This window comes from Castanea sativa, chromosome 5 (assembly GCF_040712315.1).
Source record: "Castanea sativa cultivar Marrone di Chiusa Pesio chromosome 5, ASM4071231v1".
NCBI classification, from domain to species: Eukaryota; Viridiplantae; Streptophyta; class Magnoliopsida; order Fagales; family Fagaceae; genus Castanea; species Castanea sativa.
In genome coordinates, this window is record NC_134017.1 from 32,074,761 (window position 1) to 32,092,313 (window position 17,553).

Below are 17,553 nucleotides of genomic sequence, written 5' to 3' on the forward strand. Positions count from 1 at the left end.
CGTTTTGCTTAATTTTACTTTAAAAAATTATGTCAAACTATAGAAGAATAGTTCACATCTGCAAATGAGAGAGATCACCGTTAACTATCAATAAGCTATGTAGAAGGTTTCCTCCCCTTGTGTTCTGCAGGAAGACAGTTTTGTTTGATGTTATTATTCTTGCAAATTTGGGTGTGCTCATCTCTGCGTGGGCTAGTGCTTGATGTAACCAGTGACAGTATTTATCATGTTGCATCATGAGCTACATGATCGCGACTTTGGTACTAACAAGTATTTTGAATGGGAGAAAGCAATTCAATTTTTAAGGTAAATAAGGGTCTTGAAATCCTAGCTTCCGGTACGCCTGTTACAATTTTAAGCTACAACGTCATTTCTCTACAACCATGTTAATTACGGTTATTTTGAGGGGATATTATTTATTTATAGCTGTGCAACATTACATTAGGTTTACCCATAAGACACTCCTGGAGAGTGCATAGATACTATGGTATATGATATTAGACATTCACGAGGAGTTCCAATTTGCAAAGATTCCAAACATTTTTACTGGTTACAAAAGGTGGATGACATAAGAAAAATGTATTTTGTTTACGATAAAATAAATTTTAATTTTCCTACAATGAATCATTAAACTAGCAAGAATAATGACACCAGAAATAACATTGTTGCTATGGTACAATAAATGTTTAATTGTTAGGTAAGGTGTTCCTCCAGAATTTTCTTGAATCTACAAAAATGGTTATGATAAGAGTTTCTGCTATATATATATAGGAACAGGGGGGAGGGATTAGATACATAAGTAACAAAAGAAATGATAAGAACGCATTGCGGAAGAGCAATAGGATGTGAAAGTGAAGAAACTGTTGAGGGAACAATTTTTTTTTCATTACAGAAACTTTATGGCATAAATGTACTTTTAGTCCTTACATTTTGACGTTTTTTCCATTTTAGTCCTTACATTTTATTTTTACCACTTTTAGTCCTTAAACCAATTAACACTTGTTATTTTCGTCCTTTCCGTCAGTCAACCGATGAAAATTGCTGAGCTGGATACCGAAGAAATTAAAAAATTATAAAAATAGCCATGTCACCACAACACGTCAGCATCTATTTTTTTAAAAAAATTGTCAATTTTAATTAAATAAAAAACAGAAATAAAACAAAAAAAAAATCACTAAAATTAAGATAAAAAATTATCTTTACTCTCTTTTCTTCTCGATCTCTCACCTCTCTTCACACACATAGAAGCAAAGAGAAATCCCTTTCCACAAAATCTCTCATTTCCAGTAACCCTAAAAATCATGGCTGAGCGCGGCGGAGCAGGAGGAGAGCGCGGTGGCTTCGGCAGAGGCTTCGATGGAGGACGCCCCAGAGGCGACCGCGGATGCGGTGGACGCCACTGCGAGAGACGCGAGGAGGAGGAGAAGTGGGTGTCAGTCACGAAGCTCAGACGCCTCGTCCATTCCGATAAGATAAGATCCCTGGAGCAAATCTACCTCCACTACCTCCCAATCAAGGAGCACCAGATCGTGGACAAGCTCTCAAGGACGAGGTCATGAATATCATGCCCGTTCAGAAGCAGACCCGTGCCGGTCAGAGAACTCGCTTCAAGGCCTTCGTCGTCGTCGGTGACAACAACGGCCACATCGGGCTCGGTGTTAAGTGCAGCAAGGAGGTCGCTATTGCTATTCGTGGCGCTATCATTTTGGCTGTGGGTAGGCGTGGCTGTGGGTAGGCATGGGTTCGGTGGCTGGGTTTTCTTTTTTCTCATCTCTTTCCCTCACGCTCTCTATTCTCTTCCTCGGTGAAGCTTCTCTCTTCTCAAGATCGGCTTTGGGTGGGTGGGCTTCAGATCAGTGTGGGGTTGTTGGGGTTATGGGTGGCTGTGGGGTTTCTGTTGTTGGTTGCAGGTGATGGGTATTTGGCTGTAATTTGTTCTATGGATTCGGATTTGGTTGGGTTTGGTTTTTGAATTTTAGTTTGGGTTTTGGGGTTTGATTTGATGTTTAAATGGAATTTCAGAGGTGGTGGTGGTGGTTGGGATGCAAGGGTGGGTTGGGTTTTTTCTTCTTGTTTTCATTTATGTCCTAGTGATCTGGGAATGAGTTCTTGGATTGCTGGGTATGAGTTCTTTGCTGGGTTTGATCTGGAAAGAATAGGAAGAACAAGAAGAACGTGAATTTTAGTTTTTAATTCTATTTTTATTTTTATTATTTAGTTAAAATTAATAAATTAATTTATTAAATTTATATGCTGATGTGTCGTGGTGACGTGGCTTTTTTTATGATTTTTTAATTTCTCCGGTAGCCAGCTCAGCAATTTTCGTAGGTTGACTAACAGAAAGGATGAAAATAACAGGCGTTAATTGGTTTAGGGACTAAAAGTGGTAAAAATAAAATGTAGGGACTAAAATGAAAAAACGTCAAAATATAGGAACTAAAAGTGCATTTACGTCAAACTTTATTGATGTCCAAAACAGGCAAAAGCTATACAGCAAGAGGGGCCCATAAAGGCATAAACTCAATGACAAGCCTCACATAAGCAACAAAGTTCTTAATTCTTCAAGAAATTGTAGCACCGCCATCCCATAATGCCTCAATGCAAGCATCTAGTATTGCCTTAGCTTCTGCTGCTTGGACAGGGGTTTTGGCTATTTAAAGATGTGAGAAAAGGTAAAAATAAAATCTACATGTTAATGGACAACAATAAATTACGATTTAAATTTTTCTCTGAGAAAAATTCAATTCACCAATTTTTTATTATTATTATTATTATTTTTTATGTAAGACCTTGATTTTATACATTATCTTATCATTTTATGCAAAAGTACTCATTATTTCATGTGAGAGGAATTCATGAACATTACAAGAGTGTTCATAATAACCGAAAAAACAATTTATATAGCTGGTCAAAACCAATCATAACCAACTACCGAAGTCGTGCGTATATCAAATATGTAACAATTAATGGTCAATGGTGAAATGGAAATAACCAACTAGCTTGGTTAGGCTATCAGTTTAAAGTTTTGAAAATCGACAAGAATCAAATTGACCGACATTCATAAAAATGTATACATTTTATCCTTTTTTTTTTTAGACAAAACTTATGTACAATACCTTAGGTGCTGTTTGTTAGGTTCATCTTTTAAGATTCTGCCATGTGGTTACTTAAGTTAAAAAATACACTTCCATTAATGAGAAAAAATCTATATCAGAATCTTAAGAAATGAACCTAAGGAACAGCACTTAAGTACTGTACCTAAGTTTTGCTCTTTTTTTTATATGTTTAACGTAAAAATATCTCTCCTACATGCTAATGAGCTCTAGTTTTACAGGCACCTTATTCCCTTGTAAGATTTTTAGGTAGATGATGAGATTAAGGATTCAAGATCCATCAAATGCATGTGTAATTTATCAACAATATATATATAAAATCAAGGCCCAGTCCATTCGGCCCATAAACTAGCCCAACTAACCAATGCAGTACGATCAGCCCGTCACAAGCAATGCAGTACAATATGAAGTTTCTTCAAACCCGAGCTATTGGGCTTCACCCCAAAACCCATTAGTCGAGCAGATGAACACCCATCTATTTACGGTTATGAATGATTGATAAATATCTTAGACTTGACTTAATAAAAAACTCGTTCATTTTTATTTATTTATAAACAAACTAAACTTAAGCCTTAGTTTTGGACTATGTTTAATAAACAATCCAATCCCAAATAATATATATTGTCCTTTAACAAGCTTGTGAACTTTAACAAGCTTGTGAACATTAGAGCTCGATAAAAAAATAAGCTAAGTCTAGACTAGTTTATACTTTATAGGCTTGGTAATAAGTTTAATATGAGATTAACAAATAAACTAAGATTTTAATAAATTGGGAGTTTGGACCACTCATTCAAACCAATTGGGCTTGATAATAAGCTTGATATGGGTTTAATAATGTACTTGTTTTGGATCCCAAACTTAAAAGCATTATATCGAGCTCAAACTCAACTTGACTAATAAATCAAGCCATGCCAAACTAAGCTCAAGTTTTACAACTTTTTGATGAGTTTGAGCTCGGCCATTATTTGTAGGTTTGGTTCCTAATGGGGATGGGTATGAATTGTAAGGGAATTGATAGAAATTGTAGGGAAATTAACTTAATTCAAGGTAGTCACCTTCCATAGAAAAAGAAAGAGATTAAGAGAGAGAGAGAGATGCACTAATGCACTAAGAAATTGGTTTATTCTTCAATGATATCTAATGTTGAATTACAATCATGTATTTATAGGAGATTACCTCTAATGTCATTGACCCACTTGGCTCAAGATAATTGGCTAGTTAATTCAACATGTGCTCTATGAATTAAGCCATGTATTAAATGAGCTAATGTGCTCAAATCTTAACTAACTCATACTAATCTCTTCCAACTAGCTAACTACCTAAATAAAGGGATTACAACAATTATTTCATTTTCCTAACAGGTTTGAGCTCAAGTCGAGTTTTAACGCTTTACTCTTGTTGTTGAGCTAAGCACAAACATCCATTGCTCGATGAAACTCGGATTTTGACAAGCCTATCCATCACAAAACAAAACTCAGCCTTTGACAAGCCTATCCATCATTATGCTGTGAAAGTCATTGCTCATCCAACACAATTATTTGCAAAATTCATTGAATTAAAACAAAACAAGCATGAAAGTTATAGTAGAATATTGCATTCGCACAAGCTAATGGGAAGAAATCATAAAATGATAAGTAAAGTGGGATATTATTTGAAAAAAAAAAAAAAAAAGCTTCATCAAAATTAAACTTGATTTAAATAAGAAAAGAGTTTAGCTAATTATGCAACTTAAAAAAACAAATATGCTAATCCTAGATCCTCTACAAGATAGCTACGTATTGTAACAATGTTGTATCATTTAAAATGAATTTCCTTTCACTCTCTCTTTAGTCTCTCACTCTCTCTTTTGTCCCATTTCTCTCTCTCCCAAACTCTCTCTTTCTCAACTCTCAAGTCTACCCCTCTCTCCTCTCTTCGACTCTCTCAACTCTCACCATGTCTCTCGGATTTTGTGGCTTTTTGTAGGTGGGGGGGGGGGGAGAGGGGGAAGGGTTGCTGTGGTGGTGGGGGTGGGTTTCATTGTAGGTTTATGGTTGCGGCAGTGAATTTTGGGAAGGTTTTGCAATTTTTTGTGGGTTTTTATGCATATGTAGGTTCATGGTTGCCGTGGTGGTGGGTGTGGGTTCACTGTGGGTTTATGGAGGTGGCAGTGAATTTTGAGATTGGTTTTAACTTTTTTGTGCGTCTCTGTGCATCTACAGGTTCATGGTGGTGGCGAAAGGGGGTTGCCGTGGTAGTGGGGGTGGGTTTGTGGTGGTGGTAGTAGATTTTAGGATGGGTTTTGCCTTTTGGATTCAGATTCTATGGGTTTTTGTTGTAGTGGGTTTTGCGTCGATTTTTTTTTTTTTGTGTGGGTTTCTGTGCATCTGTAGGTTCATGGTGGTGGGGATGGGTTTCACTGTGGGTTTATGAAGGTGGCTATGGATTTTTGTTGTGGATTCTATGTGGGTTGGCAAATAGAGAGGAAGAGAGAGGCATAAAGAGAGAGACATGGTGCTGGAAGAGAGAGAAAGAGAGTATATATATATATATATATATAAATGAATAGTATTTGTTGTGATGTGAAAAATAAGAACTAGGATGTAGTGTAAATTCTAAAATGAGGTTGTAAAATTGATAACTAGGTTTTTAGATGGTAAAATGAGTATTTTGTTAGACACCCAGATGTGAATGCTTTAAGAAATCTTAAAAAAATTCAGACAACTTCAACACATTTTACAATTCCCTTACCATATAATTAAGATTCTTAAAACACCCTATAAGGGCCTTTGTGTCGTTGGGCTAAGGCTTTCTGATGTAGGTAGGAGAGTTGGGTCTGGCCCACTATCTTTGCAAAACCTTGCTCAGGGTCAGTTTGTGCACAAGACAAAAACACCCTAAAACGACAACAAGTATATATATGTATATATGTGTTATGGCAAAAAGGTCAATCCAAACAATTAGCAGTTAGACATAGTTTAGGCAGCAAAATCATAATATATAAATAAGGAGTTTTCTACAGAAAGTTAACTAAAAAGAGTCCAAACCCCAACTTGGACAATTTTATTACTAAGTTAAGCCATGTAGTTGTACATTTTGTAGAATGGGTCTAGATAGCTACTTCTAGTTTTGATGGGATTACAAAGAGTGGGTTTATTACATGAGGGAGGGAAAAGGGAAAAGATTGTTTATTAATGCATGTTGTTTCTACTGTATACACTCTTCTATCTTTCTACATCTTACTTTACTCTTTTTTTTCTCTCTTCTTTCATTTTCAACTCTGTGTTGATTGCCTTAGTTCTTATCCCCCTCTCCTCTTATGGGTACTATTCCTATTTATACTAAATCAAGCTCGCGTGATTTCTCTTTTTTACCCATGTTGCTCACCAATTATTTTTGCCTGTTGCAAACACCCCTCAAAGATGCCCACTACCCTTCTGACCGTATGGGTTCGGCCTCCACTACATCTGGGCATGCCTAGCATTTTCTCTCTCTTCCACTACCTATCCCACAACCAATTCTTATTCATTTCATTTTTTCATGTACCTCTCTCTTTCCTTTGAATGGTAAAACCTTGGGTCTTTCTCTACCAATCTCTCTAACATGCATTAAGTGGTCCCAGTTGGTTTGCTACCTATTTTGAGCAAAAGATGCTTCCCAAGTAGAGCATTTCCCAAAAAAGGTCCTGGCAGAATACCAGAAATAAGCTCTTTTTATTGGAAAATCTGGTTTTGTATCTCATACAAAACATGCAGCGGAAGCAACAAACACGAATCTATTCCATTCATGATTGATAACATGAAATATGTAAATTTCAGAATTTAAGAACAAGAGAGCGTATCTTGGTATGGTGAAATTCAAAACAAAAGATTAGAAGTACTTGAGAACACTTTTAATTTTCACTTTAATTTCACTTTACGTCCAAGAAATGTAGTCTCTCAATTAGTTTTCAAGGGAGAATAATCGAGTGGCTTCACTCACACATACACACCGTTTCACAATGATGTATCGTATATAAAATTTTGTATGTTTCTTCCTTTATATCTAACTGATTATCTAATTGGGCTGACCTATTAGGCCTTTCCAATTAGGCTTTAGTGTGTGGCTTGGAGTGGGACCAAAAGGGACCAATAAGACACTAGCTCCAATGAGTCTTAGGCTTTTCTATTAAATCTTGACAAGTCCAAAGTTACCATTAATTATATTTAATACCACTATTTAAATATAATTGCATTCTAGGCCTTATTAATAAATTATATCCCAAGACTTTACTATACATGCAACCCCTTCATAAAATATTCGTAGTAATACAAAGTCATGAATGTAGACTGCCACTTTGAAGATTATTACTTCTTAATTCTTGAGTACCCGGTTTAATCCATTAAGTTATTCATCATATATTTATGAAATCCAATTTCATAAATATATACTTTAGTATCTCTTTACTAAAGTTGTTAGGCCTAACACTTTGAATAACTAAACTCATTAAACTTATCTCAGGGGATATTTTACATTTCCGTTAAAAGATTATGAATTCCATCTTAAGAATATATATTCCATCAACACTAAATGTGGCTGCCCAACATACTGAGATTTTAATCGTGACTTTAGATCTCACTCTTGATATATCAAAGCAGCCTACATTTCATGATCATGTCCATTATCTTCTCAAGATTAAGAGTTTATGTAAATAGAAGTCGTGAAATTTATTATTCATTTGACAGTCGTTAGAAGAATAATAAATTTCACAGCGGTCCAGTTCAATATGTCTTAACTCTTAAAACATATCAACATACCAACTAGAAGTCTCAACTTCCATGATCAAGACAAATCATCTTAGTTGATATGTTATAGTCTTTGCAGATGAAATGCACAATTTCATCACCGACTATGAACTATAATTCTGAGTTTACAAAGAACTTATAATTTATATCTTCTGTGACTTTTCACATAAATCACATACTATACATCTCATGGACTATATGATAATGTCCAAATATTCATGTTACCATTATTTTAGATAATAATAAAACAACTTTATTAATCATAACATTAAGTCATACATGATATCATACATATCATCATACATGATGTCATACACAGCATTATACAATAGGATTTAAAGGCATATATCCTAACAATCTCTCACCTGCCCTAAAGACTATTGTGCACTAATCTAACTCTCATTCCCTCCAAATGTGACTCAAAAGTCCTTTAAGGCAAGGTTTTGGTAAAGGGATTCACTAGATTACTTGCACTATTAATCTTTGCTACCAATAAATCTCCTCGAGCAACAATGTCTCGAATAATGTGGTACTTTCTCTTAATGTTCTTTCCTTTTTTTGATTCCTTGGATCTTTGTAATGTGTAACCACTCCACTATTGTCGCAAAACAATGTAATGAGAATTTGCTCCATTCTTACAACGCCAAGATCATAAAGGAATTTCTTGAGCCCAACAGCTTTCTTTGTCGCCTCACAAGCAACAACATATTCAACTTCCATGGTGGAGTCTACAATACTAGATTGATTAACACTCCTCCAACTTATGGCTCCACCTCCCAAGGTGAACACACAACCTGAAGTGGACTTTTTGAAATCAAGATTTGACTGAAAATCTAAATCTGTATAACCAATGAGAATCAAATCTTCACTATGGTTTTACAAGCATATAATCTCTCGTTCAGATACTTGAGAATATGTTTTACAGCTTGCCAATGTTTAAGTCCTGGATTTGATTGATATCGGCTGGCCATGCCAACTGAATAACAGATATCTGGTCTAGTGCATAGCATGACATACATGAGACTTCTCACTGCAGAAGTAAAAGGAACTTGTCTCATTATATTTTCTTTCTCAAGAGTCTTAGGCCTTTGGTCATTAGACAGAGGAACTTCATGTCTAAAAGGAAGTAATCATTTCTTGGAGTTTTGCATGCTAAACCATTTTAGAACCTTATCTATATACCCAGTTTGTGATAAACCTAACCTTTTATTCTTGTGATCTCGCCAAAGCTTAATCCCTAGAATAAAGTTAGCTTCACCCAAGTCTTTCACATTAAATTAGCTTGACAACCAAACCTTTACCAATGACATTAACCCTATATCATTTTCAATGAGTAGAATATCATCAACATAAAGCACTAAGAACATTACTACTTTATCTCTATGTCTTTTGTACACACATGGTTGTTCAAAACAAAATGACTTGATTGCTAGATCAAATCTGATGTTCAATGACCTAGATGCTTGCTTAAGTCCATAAATAAATGGACATTTTCAACTTGCATACCATATGCTCTTGGTTCTTTGCTATCAAATCTTTCAGTTGCATCATATAGGTTTCTTCTTCAAGATTGCCATTAAGAAATGTAGTCTTGAGATCTATTTGCCAAATATCATAATCATAATGAGCAGCAATGGATAAAAAAATTCTGATAGATTTAAGCATGGCTACTAGCAAAAAAGTTTCATCATAATCAATACCTTCTTTTTTTGTATATCATTTTGCCACTAGTCTTGCTTTAAAGGTTTCAACATTTTCATCTATCGCTCTCTTCCTCTTGTAACCCATTTACAAGAAACAGGTTTAACGCTGTTAGACGCCTTTACAAGTTCCCATACTTGATTGGAATACATAGAATCTAATTCAGATTTCATAGCTTGGACCCAATGATATGCATTTATATCATTCATTGCCTCTTCATAAGTGTAGGGATTCGATTTAGCCTCTGCTGATAGTTTCATAAGTTTCTCCCAAACCTATAAATTTTATAGGAGGTCGAACAATTCTCCCACTATGATGAGGCACCTATATACTAGTCATCTTATGAGTAATGTCTTGTGGTATATCTAATACATTCACATTATCCTTAGTTTCATGCATTGGTTGTTTTATTATAGGTTCATTTATTTCAGCCAAAATAACTCTACATTTAGGAGTATAATCATTCATATAGTTATTTTCCAAGAATTTGGCATTTGTACTAACAAACTTTATTATCCTTATGACTATAGAATAAACCTCCAACAGTTCTTTTTGGATACCTTACAAAGAATACCACTTCTGTTTTAGACTGTAACTTGTTAGACTTTCCTTTCAACACATGTACTGGACAATTCCAAATATGGAGATGTCTCATACTAGGCTTACACCCAATCCATAATTTTACAGATGTTTTAGGAACAAACTTCGAAGGTATTAAATTCAGAAGATACATTGCAGTACTTAAGGCATATCCCCAAAAGGAAATTAGTAGAGTCGAATAACTCAACATGGATCTAACCATATCTGAAAGAGTTCTATTCCTTCTTTCTGCTACACTATTTTGTTGAGGAGTTCCAGGTGCAGTCAACTGGGATATAATTCCATTTTCAATCAAGTAATCCTTGAAATCCCCAAAAAGGTATTCGCTACCTCGATTAGATCGAATGACCTTTATGTGTTTACCTAATTGATTCTCAACTTCAACCCTAAACTTTTTGAACTTTTCAAAAGTTTCGGACTTCCGTTTTATTAGGTAAACATAACTAAATCTAGAGTAATCATCAGTGAAGGTAATGAAATACTCATAGCCACCTCTTGATTGGATTGACATAGGACTATATACATCTGAATGTACTAGTTCTAACAACTCTTGGGCTCTTCTACCTTTTGCATTAAAAGGTCGTTTGGCCATTTTACCCTCCAAACAAGATTCATAAATTGGAAAACTATCAAAGTCCATGGGCCTTAAGAGTCCATCTTTGATAAGTTTTTGAATTCTGTTTGAATTAATATGACCCAAACGCAAATGTCAAAGATATGCATCACTTGTAGAAGGAAATTTTCTCTTTAATGATTTTACATGAGAGTTATTATTTAATTCAGAATTGCATAATTCATGTTTATCCGGAGTTAAAATATAAAGACCATCACAATATTGCTAGAACAGATAAACATTTTATCCTTCTTTATTACAACATTGTCTTTTAGGATAACATAATATCCATGTTTACCTAAATAAGTTGCAGAAATTAAATTCCTACGAACATTAGGTAAATACAAATAGTCTTCCAATATTAAAACTCTAGATTTAAAACATAAATTAAACACTCTAATAATTACAAATGGAATCTTGCTCCCATCAGCCAAGGTAAGAAACATTTCCTCTTTATTTAGCTTTCTGGTTTCCTGAAACCCTTGCAAAGATTTGCAAATATGATTATTACAACCTGAATTTACACACCAGGAATTCGTGAGATTCTGTACTAAACATGTTCAAGAAAGAATGTACTTTTCATACATTTATTCTTGACAGCCTTTAATATTGGACAATTCCTCTTCCAATGTCCTTTCTCACCACAATGGAAACACTTGCCTTTGGTTTTCTTTCCTTTGTTTACAACTCCTAATGCAACTTATTTACCATCTTGCTTGGCTAAGTTCTTCTTCTTCTTCTTCTTTTTACCTTTGCCTTTCGACTTAGGTTGAGAAGTAGAAGCTTTAGCCATATTAGCATCAACACTAGTAGTACCAAGGATGTCTTCCGTCACTATCAACTCATTCATCAATTCAGATAATGAACAAACTTTTTGTTCATATTATAGTTAAGTCTGAATTCCTTGAATGATTCTGGTAGTGACTGGAGTATCATACCCACTTGGGATTCTCCATCAATATCGACACCTAAAACTTCCAATGTATTCAGATTAGAGGTCATCCTAAGACAATGCTCCCTCATTGAAGTACTTTCAGTCATTTTGGTATTATGAATCTACCTTATCGTTTCTTGCCTTGCAGAACGATCTTGCTCACCAAACATCTCCTTCAAACTTAGCATTATGTCCGAAGCTAATTCTACATCATGCATTTGATGCATTTGATGTTGTAGAACATTTGAAATAGATGCTAGGATATAGCACTTAGCCATCTCATTAGATTTCTTCCAATGATCATATCACTGTTTTTCCTTAAGAGGAGCATCTAATGATGGAAAGCTAGGACATGGTTGAGTAAGCACATATTTGTACTCTTCAGTAGTAAAAACAATGTCCAAATTTATTTTCTAGTCAACATAGTTGAATCCAGTCAGTTTATTTTGATTAAGAATAGCAACAAGTGGGCTAAGTGATGCCATGATTTTAAATTTGAAAATAATAAACATGAATATAATTAGTAAACTAAACATTATCAATTTAGCATATAAACATATAGTATGGAACCTTAATAATACCATAATATAAAATATGCATCGACAACCCAATTCCATATTCTATATCCCTCAGCATAGAGTGAATATTAAATACTATGATTAATTAAGAACTATTCTCATTATTAGTGCTATCATGATAACTCTTATAAAATACTAATAATATATCGTTGTACATTTAGCCTCTAAGTAATAATAGCAAGAACTCAGCATAGAGGATACTATAATACTTAGTCTAGTGTATACCATTGTCTAGAATCATGTGTAGCCACATTTCATCTCCTTTAACAAGTTTATTTTGTAGTACCATAATACAAAACACCCTCCTCATGGAATGCAAAGCTCAAGGCTAAGACAATGTGTTTGATCAAACCACTATAAACCAGGTAGTTCAATCTTGTAGCACCATGAAATAAATACTCTCTGCATGGAATGCTAAGCTCGAAGCAAAGACAAAGTATATATTTCATACTACTATGAGTAGGCAATGAAGGCCGTGGGATCCAACCCTTGTATCTCTCTCCCACTAGATATTTTAAATTAAATGTTTTTAAGATCAAGAACCATAATACTATTACTATCAAGACACGACACCATTAAAAAGCATGAATATAATAAGCTTTAATATTACTGATACATGTTTGTGTTCATCAATAATTCATGAACTATGAAATCACGGCACCATAACTAAGTAAACATCATGTGAAAATCTATAACTTAGACTCATATACTCACATGAATCCACATATATATTAATAAACAATATCAATGAAACAACGTTGATATATACTATAGTATCTTCTTACTAAAATGGTTAGCCTTAACACTCTGAATAACCAAACCCATTAAATTTATCTTAAGGGAAAATTTTATATCTCCATTAAGAGATTATGAATTCCATCTTGAGAATATATATTCCATCAACACTAAATGTGGTTGCCCAACATACTGAGGTTTTGATTGTGACTTTAAATCTCACTCCTGATATATCAAAGCAACCTACATTTCATGATCAAGTCCATTATTCTCTCAGGATTAAGAGTTCATGTAAATAAAAGTTGTGAGATTTATTATTCATTTAACAGTCGTTAGGAGAATAATAAATCTCATAGCGGTCCAGTTCAATATATCTTAACTTTTAAAACATATCAACATATCAACATACCAACTAGAAGTCTTCACTTCCATGATCAAGACAAATCATCTTAGTTGATATGTTATAGTCTTTATAGATGAAATGCTCAATTTCATCACTAACTATGAACTATAATTCTGAGTTTACAAAGAACTTATGATTTATATCTTATATGACTTTTCACATAAATCACATAATATGCATTTCATGGACTATATGATAATGTCCAAATATTCATATTACCATTATTTTAGATAATAATAAAAAAAAACTTTATTAATCATAACATTAAGTCATACATGATGTCATACATAGCATCATACAATAGGATTTAAGGGCACACATCCTAACACCTTTCCCCTTGCACCAAACCACACCATTTATAATTCCCTTGACTATAGGCCCACCCTCCTTGCATTGGCTGGGTATAGGTTGGTGATACTCTGACCATAGCATTGTTGTCTTATTGTTTCATGTTTTGTTTTCTTTCTTTCCCATGCGATTTCTACTGCTGCTACCTGATTTTGTCCCATTATGTTCTTTGTTGAAACCATGGCCTTCTGCCCGTGTTTACCCTTGTGGGAAATGACATGGGCTTGTTGGGCTCGTGGGTTTTTCAAACTCTTTCTTTTATTGTTTTTCTGTTAGTGCCTGCTGGGCTGGCCCATTGGGCCTTTTTCCTTTTTCTTGCTTCCTTGGGCCCATTCAGTGGTTGTTTTCTTTTCTCTTGAAAAGGGCCATCTCATCGTGGCTGGCTCTTCCATATTGCCCATGTGTTATTGTGTTCTATTTCTTGTTCTTTATGGGGTATCTCTTCTCTTTGGGCACGAGGGGCATGGCCCCATTATTTTTGCTTTTATTCCCTAGACTTTCCTTTCTTTCTATTGACTTGATTTGGGCTTTTCTGCCATTGAGCCTTTGTTATTTAATCAACATGCCCTAAAAATAATTTTTAAAATTTCCCTGCCATTCGATTAGGTTGACTTAGAAGCACTCACCCTTGTAAATAAAATCTCTCTCTCTCTCTCTCTAAGAATAATGGTAAAAAATATAAATATGGAGGGACATAAAATGTTTGAAATACCTGTTGCAATAAATAAATAAGAATAACTATAATATTAAGGCTAAAGAGCAAACTACATCCCTAAAGTTAGGGAGTCTTTGAATTTTACACTTCGAAGTTTCAAAATATGGATTTTTCCCCCCTAAAGTTATATTTGTTTGCATCATCAGTTGCTTCTCTATCTATATTTTTAGTTAAATGCCATATAAGCTTGTCACATATGTTTAGTTCCTCCAATAAAATGATGTCACGTCATTTTTGTAACCTAAGTTTTTAAAAATAATTAAAATAAAAAATGACGTGACATCATTTATTAAACGAATTGAAAACACACAGAAAGCTTATCTGACATTTAAAGAAAATTATGGACAAATGGGCTGTTGATGCAAACAGAATATAACTTTAGGGAGTAAAATCTAAAATTTGAAATTTCAGAGTATAAAATTCAAAAAAATTCCAAAATTTAGGAGTATAGTTTGCACTAAAAACCTAATATTAATGATTAATTTATATATAAAAAGGAAACAATAAAAAACTAATTTTGAAAAGAAAGGAAAAAACATATGATTGAAGTAGAGAGCTTTGTTTAATTAATTCTCTCTCTCTCTCTTTCTCTCTCTCTCTCTCCTTATATTACTTTTTTCTTCCTATTTTCCAACTAATTTTTTTCCTAGTTCCCTGAAGAACTAATATATATTCTTTAAACATTAGATTCTGAAATTTTAAAATTTTTAGCTAACTAGCATAAATATTAGGCTAAAATATACTTTCCCACTGAAAAACTTATCCCAAGTTTGATTTTGGTCAATTAAATTTAACAAGTTAAAATTCAGTCAAAAATAAAAATAAAAACTTTATCAATTTCGCCATTTTGTCGTTTGTTGTTAAAGAAATTATATACATGAAAGACAGGCAAAATTTTTTAAATAACTATAAAATCTAAACTATATTATTAGTTAGCCAAGGTTTGAAACTATTTTAGTTTCTAACAAATCGAGTCCAATGGTCTCGATTTTACTGTAGCAAATCGAGTTCTAAAGACTCGATTTCCATGAGGTGCGTTGCTAACGTGGAGGAAAAAAATCCACGTGGAAATCAAGTCTCTAAGACTCGAGTTCCTTCAAAACAAAGCCAACGCAGAAAACCCATCTTCCTCCTCTGTTCTTTTTCTCTTTTTTTTTTTTTTTTGGTTCTTTCTCCATCTTCTGTCCGAAGAAAGTTCTTCCTTCTTCTTCTCCTTCCTCAAACATCCAAACCCTTTTCTCAAAATTCCAAACCCAAAAATCACGATCTCGAAATCGGAGCAAAAACCCAAACCCAAAATTCACGATCTCAGCACCGAAGCGCCATGGGTTTGACGATCTCGGCACCGGAGCGGCTTGGGTTTGTTGATCTCGGCACCGAAGGTTCCTTTTCAGTGATTTCTGGTTTGGTTTGTCTCTTGATTCATTTTCTATTTTTTCTGGGTTGATTTCTGGGTTTTTTTTTTTTCATTTTTGGTTGGTCTATTTGTGTTTTCTGGGTTGATGTTCTGGGTTTCTGGTTTCTGGTTTGCCAAAGAAATATTGACCGTACGATCAAAGCTCAAAAAAACAAAGCGTGATGGTGAAGATTGTGATTGAAAATGCAGTTTGATCGATCGTACCGGAGAGGAGGGAACCAAAGTCACAGATGGAGACGAGGTCGTCGGAAGAGATGATGTTTTCGAAATCGGACTCGTCGGCGAGTTCTTCACTAGGTTTCGATAAAGGAGCTTGGGGGCGGTGATCGGAGGACATGGCGAGTTCTTCATTTTCTGCATTGATGATTTATGCTGTTCTGGGTTGGGTGATTTTTGCTTGGGTGTTCTGGGTTTTTTCTGAGGGAAATCGAGTCTTAGAGACTCGATTTCCACGTGGATTTTTTTCCTCCACATCAGCAACACACCTCATGGAAATCGAGTCTTTGAAACTCGATTTGCTACAGTAAAATCGAGACCATTGGACTCGATTTGTTAGAAACTAAAATAGTTTCAAACCTTGGCTAACTAATAATATAGTTTAGATTTTATAGTTATTTAAAAAATTTTGCCTGAAAGACATAATCACATGGTTGTCAAAATTTCGATATGGATCCTACGATTTTACGATCTCACCTGCCCAAAACAATCCGAATCTTTCAAGGATCTTTGCGATCGTTCAAGGATCTTTGCGATCGTTCAGGATTCGTAGGATCACATGAATCTGACGATCCCAAACGACCTTTATTTCTTGTAATGTTTTAAATTTGATAGAAAGCTCAGTTGAATTTAAATGAAAAATAAAATCTCAATAGACCAAGTTTTTCCACTCTAATATAGAAAGTGTGTCAGTTGGATCCAAATAAAAAATATTTCAATAGAGTGTCATGTTTTAAGATTTATGGCCTCTTTAAATGATGCTTACAAATGGATATAGTGATGTATGATAATTATATCAATGAATGTATAATTTATGCGATTATTTAACATACCAATGTGTAATTTTTGTTTTTTTCTCAAATAATATAGGATCTTATGATCCGATCCTATGATCTACGATCTCACCTACCTACCACGATCCTACGTAAGATCCCGATTTTGACAACCTTGCGTGATCCTAACACATCACTTAAAAAAGATGACTTCTCTTGGATTAGATTTAAAAGAGATAGATGGAAGGACAAAATTGTTAATTTCTAAATAGTTCAAGAAAATTTTAACTTTTGAATTTTGTAGGACTAAATCAAAGTTGATCCAAATTTTAGGGAAAATAAATAAATTTAAACCTATTATATGGAAATAAATCTATTGACAGAAAACCAAATCAAAAAATCAAGTTAAATCTCTCTCTCACTAGCTCTCTCTCATTTTAGATAATGGCCAACATATATATATATATATATATATATATATATATATATATATATATATATATATATATATGAACGAGTTTAGAGTGTCTAGACAATCTTTGTTGGGAATGAATAAAATAATAATGACAAATTTATGAAGAAAATATCAAAAAAATAATCATGAAAAGAATGGAAGAAATAAAACAATATGACCTAATTAGAGT